Raw genomic sequence first — 14,173 nt, 5'->3', positions numbered from 1 at the left:
TGCTTCATGCTTGCACCTGGACAAATGTCTCCTGGAGCAACAAAAGACAAAGAAATTACATGGGACTGAAAATAGCTATGTGCACGTGCAGTTGAGGCAAATTATGGACAATGAGATAGAAAAACCAAAAATCCAACTGCCACTTCTTAAAAGTGGGAAGCAAAAGAAAGCTGCTGGAAGCAAAAGCAGGGTGCTATGCATGGCCCCTGCACACAACATCACCAAAGGGATGGGCAAACCCCACTGTGCCCAACCCCTGGACACACCCCCTACAGCTCACCCCATATAAGCAACCAGCTCACCCCTCCTCCGGGAGTAAGAAGGGAGCAAGGGAAACTGTTACTTGTCCTCGCTCCCTCCTGCTGCAGGAGGGGCCCCAATAAAGCCTTGCCTGAATTTCTTTCCTGGCCTCTGATCAATTTCCATTGATTAAGGAGGCTAAGAACATTACCATTTGTACTGCACTTTACAGTTTATAATGCCCATTTCCATATACTGTCTCCTTTGAACTTTATGTACCTTATCCCAAGTAACCTTCCCAACAACTTCTGAAATACTGGGGAGAGACTGAGGCTTGCCCCGGGAGGGAGACCTTCAAACCCATTCAATCAAAGAATCTGGTGATCACTTAGACACCACTTCTCAGAGTATATGTTTTCACTTTTAACTCTTCCCTTCAAATGTCAGATGTTTTTCCCTTAAGATCATTATTTAGGCTATTATTTTAACCTTCCGGCTTCCACTGAGGGGTGAGCTGGCTGGAAAATGGTCCAAGACTTAAGTGGATCCACATTCTCAGTGTAAATTCTTCTTATCCTGTCCCAAATCTAGCAAGTGCACAAGCAGAATATATGAAATCTCAACAAAAGGACAGCTGGGCACTGCTTAACTTTGTCCAGGAAGCCACCTAAACCACCCTGTCCACTGTTGGAAATCTACAAAGACCAGCTAAGTCTTGGTCCCACGGAAATATTTTTTCCTTGGGTTTGAAAATGTCAAGTATAGTCATAAAAGCAGTGGTCTAAGAAAAACAGATTTTTTTCGTAAATGACTGTACTGTGCTGTGCTTAGTCACTTAGTTGTGTCTGACTCTTTGTGACCCCATGGACTGTAGCCTGCCAGGCTCTTCTGTCCATGGGGATTCTCTAGGTAAGAATACTGGAGTGGGTTGCCATGCCCTCCTCCAGGGGATCTTCCCAGCCCAGGGATTGAACCCAGGTCTCCCGCATTGCAGGCGGATTCTTTACTGTCTAAGCCACCAGGGGAGCCCAAGAAGTGGAGTGGATAGCCTATCCCTTCTCCAGTGGAACTTCCCAACCCAGGAATCCAACTGGGGTCTTCTACATTGCAGGCAGATTCTTTACCAGCCGAGCTACCCGGGAAGCCCCTTAATGACTGTACTTCCAGTTTATCCTATACTACTCTGGTCTCCAGCCAACTAGTAGGAACTCAATTTCTCCACACTTGATCCTAGCAGATTTGGGCTGCTTCTAGGGAAATGTGTGTAAAAGACAAACTCTTCTGAATGTACTTTTTCTTTACTCTGCTATCAGAGAATTTTAGGTACTTTATTCTTTACTGGCTTCATGCCAAATGACTTCATAACTAAAAGGAGGGCAATAGAAACAAAGGACCAGTCCATTTAAAGCATCGCGTACCTTTGGCCCCCACACACCACCACACACATTGCACCCCAACTTCAGTTTCTAACTTCGATTCCCTGGAGAGAGTTTATATTCACTTGGTCTCATTAACACAAAACAGTTGTACAGCCTCTCACTGTGGGACCAATTAACTATTTCCACATTAGGCACCAACACAGTCTCACCTTACAGTCTGCTCTTATTATTTATGCTAAATACTTAGTATTAATTACACTACAAACACTCAATACAAGGGCTATATTTTCACACTGTAGGTGATGATTTCAGGCATTAGAGCCAGATGGATTTTTTTTCCCACTGTTCCTATGCTTTATAATTATGTGCACCAAAATTTAAAGCTTTCTACTGCTTTCCACTTGAAGCACCTTTGCAAATGAGATCGTAAAGCGGTGAAATCAAATGTGCTTGAGTATCTTTTGGCATCTGTAAGGGGAAATGCTCAATAGAAGTTGGAACGCATAGATGGCTGTTGACCCCCAAATCTCAGAGCAAAGCCCCCCAGCACAGACAATAATGGCAACAGCATGAATCACACCAGTGACCACAGGTTTCTCCGGACTGAAAAATGATAGAATTGCATTCTGACAGTGGAGTTCTTTCCTGATCAAGAAACCCAATGCCTCACCCAACATTTTATTATTCACTTTAGGATAAAGTGAATTTAGGAGTTATTCACTTTAGGATAAAGAGCATAACTTAAAAGCTAATGGTTTGATTAAATCGTGACATCACCATAATTTCCCAACAGTGAGGGCACTAAATCCTAATGGCTGTGAAGAGAAGAGGTCAGTCTCTTTTCTGGAAGGCCACAAAGAATGAGAATGATTCCTACTGGCTTGTAATAGTTCAGAAATGGTTAGACCCAAAGGAGTTAAGTAACACAACCTCCAACTACCAGCTCCAAAACAAAAAGCATGAATGCCCCAAAATTGTTTTGTACCTTGGGTTTTACTCAATTCTTGCTTTTTTCTTTTACCAAAACTCTGTCAAAACAGGATTCAAATCCTGATGCCAGCCCCAGGTCTGCTCAAAGGCTGCATTCAAGGCAGACCCCGACACATGGCCGCTGAGTGTTAACGTCAGTCCAGCAAAAGGGCTCAAGGCCTGGCTCGGGATACCAGGGAAAAACACACTCCTTGGCGTTCCACCCTGGTTTTCTCATCAGAACAACCATGTCTCAGGATGACTTGTGGACAAATGTGAAAGGGAACATAGAAAATCTTTCCCTCCCAAAGAAAACGAACGACCCATAAGCTCTGTGAGCTGACAGCCATGAGCTACTGTCGGCTCTTACTGAATCCTTTCTGAACTGTACCAAGGGAGACAGGAAGAGAGGGTAATGATCAAATCCTCGTTAGAAGAGGGATGAAACAGGCTCTCTCCCCTGGTTTTTACCTTGGTTCAGTGCTATTTTCCCTGGGATGGACTAGGACCCAACCCGTACAGTCCTTTGCTTTGCCCAGATCAGCATTTGATCCCAAGTTTAGTGCCCATCTTGATGAAAGGCTGTCTATTTCATTAGAATGAATTTCAGCCATAGGTTTCTGCTTTCAAAGAATTGGGGCTTTTGCTCTAGAATGGTCAGCACAGAGTGACAAAAAGGGCAAAGGCTTTTGTTACCAAAGATTCAGCTCCCAAAAGTTGAGTCACAGTCATGGAGCTAACCAGACAACATCACCACCTTTCAAAGTATAGCGATGACATTATTTTTCCCTGGCACATTAATTTTCTCACACCAGCCAACTTCACTCCTCTGCTTCTGTGCTGAATGCCCTACGGAGACAGGAAGGCCACCACTCCTCAGCCCAACCCCTTCCCCAGAGGGCTCAAAGGAGGGTGCAATCTTTCCTAAAAAGTACTAACATGAAGGGAAAAAAAAAAAAAAAGCAGCAACACTGGGACCAGCTTCCACTTACGTGATCAATAAATGCAGCTGATGACTGCAAAGAAATGCACACCTGCCTCCCCACAAATAAAAATTCAGGGAGAACGTGTCTGAGCTGGTGGGATGGTAAAGAAGCATTTCTACAATTCTCTATAAATCACAACTGGTCAAACAGTAACGACAGCAATCCCAGGGAAGCCCCCGTTGTGGATCTCTGAATATACTCCGGTTTCCCAGGGTGTCACACAGACTCGATAGAATGACTTTTCAGCTTAATGCAAAGTGAGAACTGCCACTGGGTAATAAATTCCTTTCTGGGCTAAAATAGTAGTCCACGAAGTAATCACTGCAAGAAGCAAGAGGTGTTTTATCTCAGTGGTGGCAAAGTGCCTCTTCAGATTGAAAAATGCTGATTTATTCCAGAATGCACAAATTCTGCTGGTTGTTCCTCTCCATTCCCCACCCTGCCAACGGAGGAATGTTCTTGACTGCGTCAGAACCGCCAGCTTAACCCAGCAGGAAGCTTTGTCTCCAACATCCCGTCCTATCCATCCAGCCCTCTTGACTGAGAGAAGTAACAGCCCACCAATGCTAATGTTTAAAGAACCCAGAGGGTGAAGAGAGAGGTCTGACTCCTGGAAGGAGCAATCTACACCCATCACCACTTGCCTTCCAGCCTCTGCGGCCGGATAGTAGCGTCCCTCCTCAGGCTGCCCCTGAATGCCACCGCAAGTGACCAGCAGCCCCGGGAGTGTGTGGTGGGGGAGGGTTCGTCGTAGAGCAGGCTGCTCAGGACTCCTCTGTGTCCTCAGACGTTAATCCACATAGCTCAGAATAAGCAAGATTGCAAACAGCCCTGAGCGCGTCTAAAACGGCCTGCAGCTCCTCTCATCAGTCTCAGTCAATCTCGGCATCGGACAAACCGCGGGTGAGAGTTTGCAGACAAACTGAGGGATGAACCCTTGCCAGAACTGAAACCGAGATGAACGCAACAACAATGAAAAACACTTAGAACCACGTGGGCTCATAGCCAAACACTTGAACTTGGTCTGTACGTACCAACAAACGCAGGCTTCACCACATAGATTTACAGCAGAGATTCTAGCAGAGATTTGCAGCAGAGGCTTGTGGCGTTCTTGCAAATGCAGAGGTTTTCTTTCAGGGTTGGGGGTGGGGGTGGTGGGCCGCCAGGGAAAGGTAGAAAAGGAAAATGAAGAACGACAAAGCGACAGATGCAAAGGCAATCCAAACACTTTGAGCCACTGTTTCAAACTTCAGAAATTTTACCACAATTTGGGTGATCCTAATGGTCTCTGAATCACGTTAGAAAATGTCACAATAGACATTTGAATTAAAATCCAGTAGGTCTGCCAAAAGACCAATTGTTAAAAATTGGCAAGTTTCCAGAGAATTTACTAGGCTGCATACTGCCCGGGGCTGAGAGAATTGCTAATTCCAGAGAAAGTTAATTATCACCTTATTGATAAAGGGGTAATTTTTAAAGCTTATGGTGTGGCTTTTGTGACTCATTAATTAAAATTTAGAGTAATTTACTAGACACAGTGGTGGCTTCTGTTACATTATATAGGTACCAAACCATTTGATTTTTCTCCCAGTGGCTGTTTTTAATCCCCCTTGCCTCTCCTCACCTGTCTGCCTTTGAAAGCAGCAAAAGCATTAAAATCGCATAAATCTTAAAAAAGCCTTTTGAGAGATTGCAGGATTAAGAAGTAAGATGTCCAAAGGGCACTCACACAAAGTTCTCTCCTAGAAATGTCAGATTTGCCCACAGAAATGAAGAAGCACATGTGCTCACACCAAAAGGGACTGCTTTTACAAACTTCATCTCCAAAATATTAGACCAAATTGTATGCCCTTCGATGATTTGATGGAAAAGAGTCTTTCCTCATCTCTTTTCTTTTCTCTCCCACACCATCCCCAGATAAAGGCAGAGGCTCAGTGAAGGAGAAGCCTCAGGGAATGAAACTGGAGGTGTCTGGGCTCTTAAGTTCCCAGGCGGTGTCGTCTCCTGCTCTCTCCGGGACGGGTGGATGGGGTAAGCCACCTGGCATCGGGGTGACGCTGCGGCTTCCAGGGGTAAAGCCTCGGGAGGAACCTCAACCCGCGGAGCTCTGCCCGGGGCCCCAGGGTGCCAGTTCTGAGCCCCGCCTCACCTCTGCCCGACCCGCGCTCGCTCTAAAGCGTCTTCAAGAACGAGTGAACATGTGTGATGTGTCCGCCCACCGCGCCAGACTGTAAACAAACCTACCAAACCCTGTAAAATCTAACTCCCCACGTGTGCATAAAGATGATTTCTCTCTGGATATCCCTTGTTTAAAGGGCACTTCAGCAATGTTTCCTTAAACTTGTTGAAATGTTTAAGGTCCAAAATTGAGGTTTAAAAATACATAAAAGCCGCCACAATATGAGAGGTTTCTGCTTTTGATTTTTCACATCAATTAAGGTTTAAAATTAAAAAAACAGAAATCCTATCTTTGTACTTTTGGGCATCGCTTGAATTTTTATAAGGAAACATTATGTCACATTTAAAAAGTCATTATTTTTTGAATTTTCAGTACAAAAGTTTCAGAGCAGAGACAGTACCTGGGGCTGGCTTGTGTTCTAGCAGCTTGACTGCTTGTATTACCTGCTGCTGGAAGAGCCCCTGCGACCCCAAACCCCAGAAACCGAGAACTATAGAAAGTGAAACTGCTTCTGCTGGTTTTCACTTGCCTCAAAAACACACCACCAAAAGCAAATAAATGACCGAAAGCAATTTATTCTTGTTTTCTTTCTATTATTGTTCATTTACTTGTTAGGTTTCGGTTATTGTTGCTGTTTTGGGCAGTGGGCACTGGCAGCAAAATAAAAGTAATTTAACTGGCACAGGGAAGAAATTTAAACATGTTAAACACAAAAGAACTGGGTGTTTGTGGAATTTTCACTTTTCTTATAATTCCACAAATCAAGCAGACATAAATTTACCAAAATAATACATAGCCTCTCCACATACACAACTTACAGAGATAAAGAAAGTACATTCATATTTTTTAAAATATCTGTCACAAATATGTTTGAAAGATAGAGACTGTGAAGTCACCAAACAACTTCCCTAAAACCGAAGGTTCTACATTCACATTTTATTTGAGTTTAGACAATTCACTACTGCTTTGCTAGGTAATCTTCACCGAGTGCTATTGCTCAAATACCCGCTTCATTTTCTCAGGCTAGTTTTACCAAACAACACCACAAAAAAATTGCTGCACAGAAATATTACACCCTAGGTAGTTTACTTTTCCACACTGTAAATTCCTTCAAAGTTATTTTATGCTTTCACTCCAAATAGCCTATTTAAAAAAAAAAAAAAAGTCGTGAGGAAAAAAAAGAACTATGTTTCTCAGTTTTCAAAAATGGTTCCTCTGAAAAAGAAGAAAAACAAAGTATACAACAAATGTGTGGATTCTGAAGTGACTGGGTTACTTTCTCAAATACCACAATTTCTGAAACTAACCCCAAAGCCACTTTCTCAGGAAGCTACTGATTGTCTCGACCCTCTTGAGTATCATTGTAGAACCCAGAAACTCTTCTCCTAAACTGTGACAGGTAGTGGAAAGAACTTTTGACTTTGCACCTGAACCATCAATCAAACGATTCCCTTGCAGCTGACACCTCACCCTCATTCACTGTCCTGTCCTGTTCAGCAAGCAACCTGGATAGAGAGCTTCATGCTGCTGGATTCAAGTCACAAAAAGCCCCACCTGGGAAGGAGGTGACTCTGTATTTGAACTTGGGTAAACTGTTCCTGACACTTCACAATCACCTGGGTATTTTTTTTTTTTTTTTTTTTGCCAAAACTAACCAACACCAGCAACTAGCAATAAATAGTATTCTCATCTAGCCTGGCAGATTAGGAAAAACCAACACAAAGGCGTATGAAATATTCCATCTGAGATACAAAAAACAAAATTCAATGTTAAAAACCACTCTTGCATGTTCACCACATATTGATTATAAACATTAAATTTTAGGCTAATATATTTTATCCCGAGATATACTGTAATTTTTTATAATTAAAAAACAAAAAAAGTGAAATCACCATGCCAAAAAAAAAAGCGAACCAATTATCTGAGTTCACATTTGGGAAAAACAATAACTCTCATATTCAAATGCATAGTAAAAGTAGTGTATGCACACCAAATGGATAAACTATATAATTCTATACCACATTTCCCCCTCTGAGATCTGGCCAAGAAATCACTGTATTTTGAGTAGGAGGAACTAAAGTTTACCTGCCAGCCTCAGCAGTTTCAGTGCAGGATGCTTGTGCTTGTCATAAAGGTAGACATGCAACCCAGGAGATCTGAAACAGGTAACCTGTCACGCTGACAGTGAAAAGAGAAGGATCCCATGTCAGCGGCACACCCACCGATTGTGCATCTCCCTTACCTACAGTTCATGCACCAGAGCCCTGATCAGGTTCTTTACCAGGCCGGGAATGTTGACTCAGAAGACAGATGACTTTCAGTACATGCAAACCGAGTGTTGCAAAAGCTAATCTTCCACCCGTGTGTTAGTAGCTCATAGTTAGTCTCCAGCAGCCCTGCTCTCCGGCTGCAAACATCTCATTAGACTAATGCATTCAGCACAGGCAGAAAACTCGATTTACCATAGCTACAGCAATGAATTTCCATTACGATGACAGCTTCAACCACATCATGTCCGGAAAACCAGCCAACCACTGGCTTTTAAAGAACACACACATTTTACATGCAGAAAACGAGGCGCGCGAGTGTGTGTGTGTGTGTGTGTGTGTGGTTTCCTTCCTCTTAGCAGCCCAACTAGAGAAATGTGCAGTGTAGCTTTTTTGCCAACACAAGCTGCAAGGTAATGACACTTCTGCTTCTTTAGTAGTTACATCCTTGTAATAACCTGAATTATGTTACAATTGTCAGAATGGGTGTTTCCAACATTTCGGTTTTCATTACCCCTCCTCTGTTGCCATGGAAACCAGACTGTAACATCATCTCTTTGTCCCAGTCCTGCAGCAGCGTGAGCCAGCACCGGGCTTATAAGATACCGGTGATCTGAAAGAGTGAATGTTTGACCTTGGACAAATAAAACAAAAAGAATTATTCTAATGACATCATTGTTTAGGAGACTGCATTTGCCAGAAGAGTGTGCCTACACAGGTGAGCACACCATGGTCATATGTATACAGCTGCATACAACACATACGGTTAGTTCTTTTAAACAGGGAACTGACCTGGGGCCTGGACCTGTGTGTAAATGCAGAAGTATAAATATGATTTACACTCATAAACATGATAGGGACCTCATGGGGTGGAATGGTCCTCACATAGGAGAAGGGTTGCTATTCACCCTCCATGCCCTATTGTATTCTCTGTGGCAAATCAATTTATACTGGTAAAGGGACTTTTTCTTCTTTTCTTTGTTAAGTGGAGGAAGGCTCCCCATTGCCTACCTCTTTCACCCCATCCTGATGTTTTATTCCCAAGTATTTCCTACAAAATGAAACATTCATTTAATATGTGACCACCCATAGGCTTACTACTGGGGGTGAGTGACAAGCAAATTTAGCCAGGGCCAAACATCAACCAGGGCTAATTAAGATTTAGGCCACAACTTGGACAGTTACTGAGAGTGAAAAATTGAAATTACAACTTGAGGTTTTTCTGACTATATATCCAGAGTCCCATAAGAAAGAAATAAGAAATCTCCCTCCTTAGATTATAAACATAGAAAAAGTTAAATTTTTCTGAAATCAAAGCATTGTACTTATTGAGCAAGAAGTAGATTCACCACTTTAGTTTACTTAATCATGTAATTTTGTTGTTTTGCTTTGTGTGGGAAAATGCAAGTTTGGTAGTCTTTCATTTTGCTCATTTAATACAAGTTTATTTCATTGAAGGGGGAGAAGGAAGAGTAGGGGGAGAGGAAGAGGAGGAGGAAAGAAAACAGAACCCAATGGATGATTTCCGTTTGGCCAGCAGTGGTAGTATTTTATGCCCATGGCCTTGAACATAATCCTACACTACATTCAGCAAAGTATGTTGGCCTGAGATGACCAGTCTTCACTTTAAAATGGTTCTTCAGAGAAGTCAAATAAAATTTTCCTAAATAATCGAGACTATTTCCCAAATCCAATAAAAGAAGAAAAAGGCTTGGCAGGATCCGCCTGAAATAACGGAATTTTCAGTTGTCCTACCCATCTCTGTGAGGGTTTGTGATTCTGGTCCTTGGGGCCCACAAGAACTGTCCTTAAGTCAAGGGTGTCTGGGATACAGGCATTGGCATCAAAGGTAAATTGCATCAGTTCAGTTCAGTTCAGTCCCTCAGTCGTGTCCAACTCTTTGAGACCCCATGAATTGCAGCGTGCCAGGCCTCCCTGTCCATCACCAACTCCCGGAGTTCACCCAGACTCATGTCCATCGAGTCAATGATGCCATCCAGCCATCTCATCCTCTGTCGTCCCCTTCTCCTCCTGCCCCCAATCCTTCCCAGCATCAGGGTCTTTTCCAATGAGTCAACTCTTCACATGAGGGGGCCAAAGTATTGGAGTTTCAGCTTCAGCATCAGTCTTTCCAATGAACACCCAGGACTTATCTCTTTTAGGATGGACTGGTTGGATCTCCTTGCAGTCCAAGGGACTCTCAAGAGTCTTTTCCAACACCACAAATTCAAAAGCATCAATTTTTCGGCACTCAGCTTTCTTCACAGTCCAACTCTCACATCCATACATGACCACTGGAAAAACCATAACCTTGACCAGACGGACCTTTGTTGGCAAAGTAATGTCTCTGCTTTTTAATATGCTATCTAGGTTAGTCATAACTTTCCTTCCAAGGAGTAAGCGTCTTTTAATTTCATGGCTGCAATCACCGTCTGCAGTGATTTTGGAACCCCAAAAAATAAAGTCTATCACTGTTTCCACTGTTTCCCCATCTATTTCCCATGAAGTGATGGGACCAGATGCCATGATCTTAGTTTTCTGAATGTTGAGCTTTAAGTCAACTTTTTCACTCTCCTCTTTCACTTTCATCAAGAGGCTTTTTAGTTCCTCTTCACTTTCTGCCACGAGGATGGTGTCATCTGCATATCTGAGGTTATTGATATTTCTCCCGGCCATCTTGATTCCAGCTTGTGCTTCATCCAGCCCAGCATTTCTCATGATGTACTCTGCATATAAGTTAAATAAGCAGGTTGACAATATACAGCGTTGACATACTCCTTTCCCAATTTGGAACCAGTCTGTTATTCCATGTCCAGTTCTAACTGTTGGTTTCTGACCTGCATACAGGTTTCTCAAGAGACAGGTCAGGTGGTCTGGTATTCCCATCTATTTCAGAATTTTCAAGTTTATTGTGATCCACACAGTCAAAGGCTTTGGCATAGTCAATAAAGCAGAAATAAATGTTTTTATGGAACTCTCTTGCTTTTTTGATGATCCAGCGGATGTTGGCAATTTGATCTCTGGTTCCTCTGCCTTTTCTAAAACCAGCTTGAACATCTGGAAGTTCACGGTTCACGTATTGCTGAAGCCTGGCTTGGAGAATTTTGAGCATTACTTTACTAGCATGTGAGATGAGTGCAATTGTGCGGTAGTTTGAGCATTCTTTGGCATTGCCTTTCTTTGCGATTGGAATGAAAACTGACCTTTTCCAGTCCTGAGGCCACTGCTGAGTTTTCCAAATTAGCTGGCATATTGAGTGCAGCACTTTCAAACCATCATCTTTCAGGATTTGAAATAGCTAAAAACTGAAATTCCATCACCTCCTCTAGCTTTGTTCATAGTGATGCTTTCTAAGGCCCACTTGACTTCAAATTCCAGGATGTTTGGCTCTAGGTGAGTGATCACACCATTGTGGTAAATCACATAATGAGGCTTAAAATAGAAATTAACTAAACTTGACTTGCTTTAAAAAACTAGATAAATGGCAGCTAGATTTTAAAAAATCAGTAATTTTACTGGGATTTCTTTCTTTATGCCACCACGACTATAGGTCTTAAGTAATTAAGTTCATGTCTTTAATTCCAAGAAAAATTTAAGTCAAACACATAAGAGAAAAGAAATTTGGTAGGATGGTTGCAGACAAGCTCAGGGGTCAGTGGGAAGAAAAGGGGCCCTTCTGAGCTAATGTATCTCCAGGTCTTGGGCTACATCCCTGGGCTACATCCCTGGGCTGCATCCCTGGGCTGCATCCCTGGGCTGCATCCCTGGGCTATGATCAGGATGCTTAGGCTCTGCCATGTTATCAATTTTCTTTAGTGCTGTGGTTACATTTCTGTCTTAGACCACAGGCAGCATGCTCCATTGTTTCCATACAAATGCTACTGGGTTTGTGGTAAGCAAGAAGTATCCAGAGGGAGCAGGCTAATTTTAGGGCCTCCAAAGCACAAACCTACTTAGAGTAGCCTCTATCTGAAGAGTAATCCTCCTCTGTCAGCTGCTGGTGAAGAGCTGTGGTTCCAACACAAGAATCAGGTAAAGAGCTAGGACTGTGTCCTGGACAATGGCATCAGTGCTATAGAAAACACAACCCTTGTTATCATAATAATAACCAACCTTTGCTGGGGAAATATTATGTACCAGTCCTTTTCATATATTATCTCATTTACAGCAACCCTATGAAGTAAGTATTATGCGTATCACCCCCATTTTACAGATAAGGAAACTGAGACTTGAGGATTTTAAATAAGTTCCTCAAGTACATAGCTCAGAAGTGTTAGATACAAGACTGACCCAGGCTGTTTGTCCCAAAGACACAGTACTTAGTCATCTGGTCACACAGCCTCCTGGCACTGCTCCTTGTTTCAGTTCTGCCATTAACCAAATAACATTGGGCAAATCATCCTCTATAATGTAGGGATGGGAGTAGGAGACTAGAACACCTTTGTGGTCTCTTATGGTCCTGACGTTCTACAGCCCGATGAATTGCTTTACCTACTGGGCTGGGACAGACTAATACTTTGGATTGGACGTGAATTCAGTTGTGGTTGTGGCCATGGCCATGACTACTAACAGGGAAAAAGCACCCTCTCTTTCATGAGAATAAGATCTGATAAACTAGTGCTTTGAACTGTCAATTTGGGGTGGTGACAGTGGGGGAGAGCGCATGGAGAAAGAACAGAGAAGTTTTAAAGGACAAGATTCCATCCCTGAAGTAACAAAAGGACTCCTGATTTCCATACTCAAGAGGCCCCATGACTTCCACATTATTCACCTTTTTCAAAGCAGACTTTTCCCTAAATGTTCCTGAGAATTTGAGAAATTCAGCATTATGGAAGGCATGAGGCTCATGATCACATTTTGCCAGAGGGTAAGTTGAGGCAAATGGTTAACTTGGTTAGTCAGACAAGAGAAACAATTTGTAGACTCAGATTTCTTGGTTTCCCCAAACTGCCACTTCTTCAATTCAAAGCTCTGCCTTCCACAGGGCCAGAAATCTGTTTAAACTATACAAGCAGGAATCTTTGGAAATGAAAAGCAAAACTGCTCTTTGTAGTGAGGTTAAACAGGAAACAACCTCAGTGACGAATAAAAAGAGATTAAGTTAATGTATCATGAAGAGGCTTGCTCCTTGGAAGGAAAACTATAACAAATCTAGACAGAGTATTAAAAAACAGAGACATCATTTGTTGACTAAGGTCCCTGTAGTCAAAGCTATGGTTTTTCCAGTAGTCATGTACTGTTAAGTACATGAGTTAGAGTTAGACCATAAAGAAGGCTGAGTGCTGAAGAACTGATGCTTTCGAACTGTGATGTAGGGGAAGACTCTTGAAAGTCCCCTGAACAGCAAGGAGATCCAACCAGTCCATCCAAAAGGAAATCAACCCTGAATATTCATTGGAATGCTGAATATTCATTGACATGAAAGCTGAAGCTTCAATACTCTGGCCACCTGGTGTGAAGAGCTGACTCACTGGAAAAGACCCTGATGCTGGAAAAGATTGACAGCAAAAGAAGGAGGCAATAGAGGATAAGTGGTTGGATAGCATCACCTACTCAATGGACATGAATCTGAGCAAACTCTGGGAGTGAAGGACAGAAAAGTCCGCATGCTATAGTCCATGGGGTCACAAAATGCTGGACGTGATTTAGTGACTGAACAACAGTCACAAGTCCACACTATAGAATATACAACATAACCACCAAAAAGGATGCCATTGAAGGCCAGGACATGAAAACACACAAGTTACAAAAGAATATGCAGGATAGAATCTTATTTTGAAAAAAAAAAAAAATGATTTGCAAATACTGAATACATCACTATGGTAATAGTGATGATCACTTGGTGATAGGATTATGAGTAATTTCTATCTTCTTAATCTTTCTTTTTAATATTTTCTATAAAGGAAGATTTACTTTTGTGGTAATAAAAAGTTAATGTGAATTAGTTGATTAGTGATAATTTTTTCTTATCACATCTGCAAGCATATTTGCTTATCATTCTCATAAATCTTAAATCTCAACTCTTTTTCATCAATGAAATAATAATTAATCCTTTGCCTGGCAGTTGTAGGCTTCCTTCAGCCATGGCCTCAGCCAGTGCTTTAAGCTTGAAGACTGCACCCAACTCATTCAGGTTATCCTCCTGTCCCCCAC

The 14,173-nt window shown here is 42.3% G+C and overlaps 1 protein-coding gene across 6 annotated transcripts in view; it reads right to left on the bottom strand.

Annotated features, from left to right (window-relative positions):
* SCML4 (Scm polycomb group protein like 4) overlaps nt 1-8,245 on the bottom strand; it is a 102,667-nt gene extending 94,422 nt beyond the window's left edge. For 2 of the 6 annotated variants that reach the window (XM_043890326.1, XM_043890323.1), the window contains exon 1: nt 7,996-8,167. The gene's annotated coding sequence lies outside the window, so the exon portion shown is untranslated. The other 4 variants (XM_043890325.1, XM_043890322.1, XM_043890320.1 and 1 more) reach the window with 4 other exon arrangements.
* Between the last annotated feature and the right edge of the window lie 5,928 nt (nt 8,246-14,173).

The sequence above is a fragment of the Cervus elaphus genome, chromosome 28 (genome assembly GCF_910594005.1).
Source record: "Cervus elaphus chromosome 28, mCerEla1.1, whole genome shotgun sequence".
Lineage (NCBI taxonomy): Eukaryota > Metazoa > Chordata > Mammalia > Artiodactyla > Cervidae > Cervus > Cervus elaphus.
This window is presented reverse-complemented; position numbering and strand designations above follow the sequence as displayed.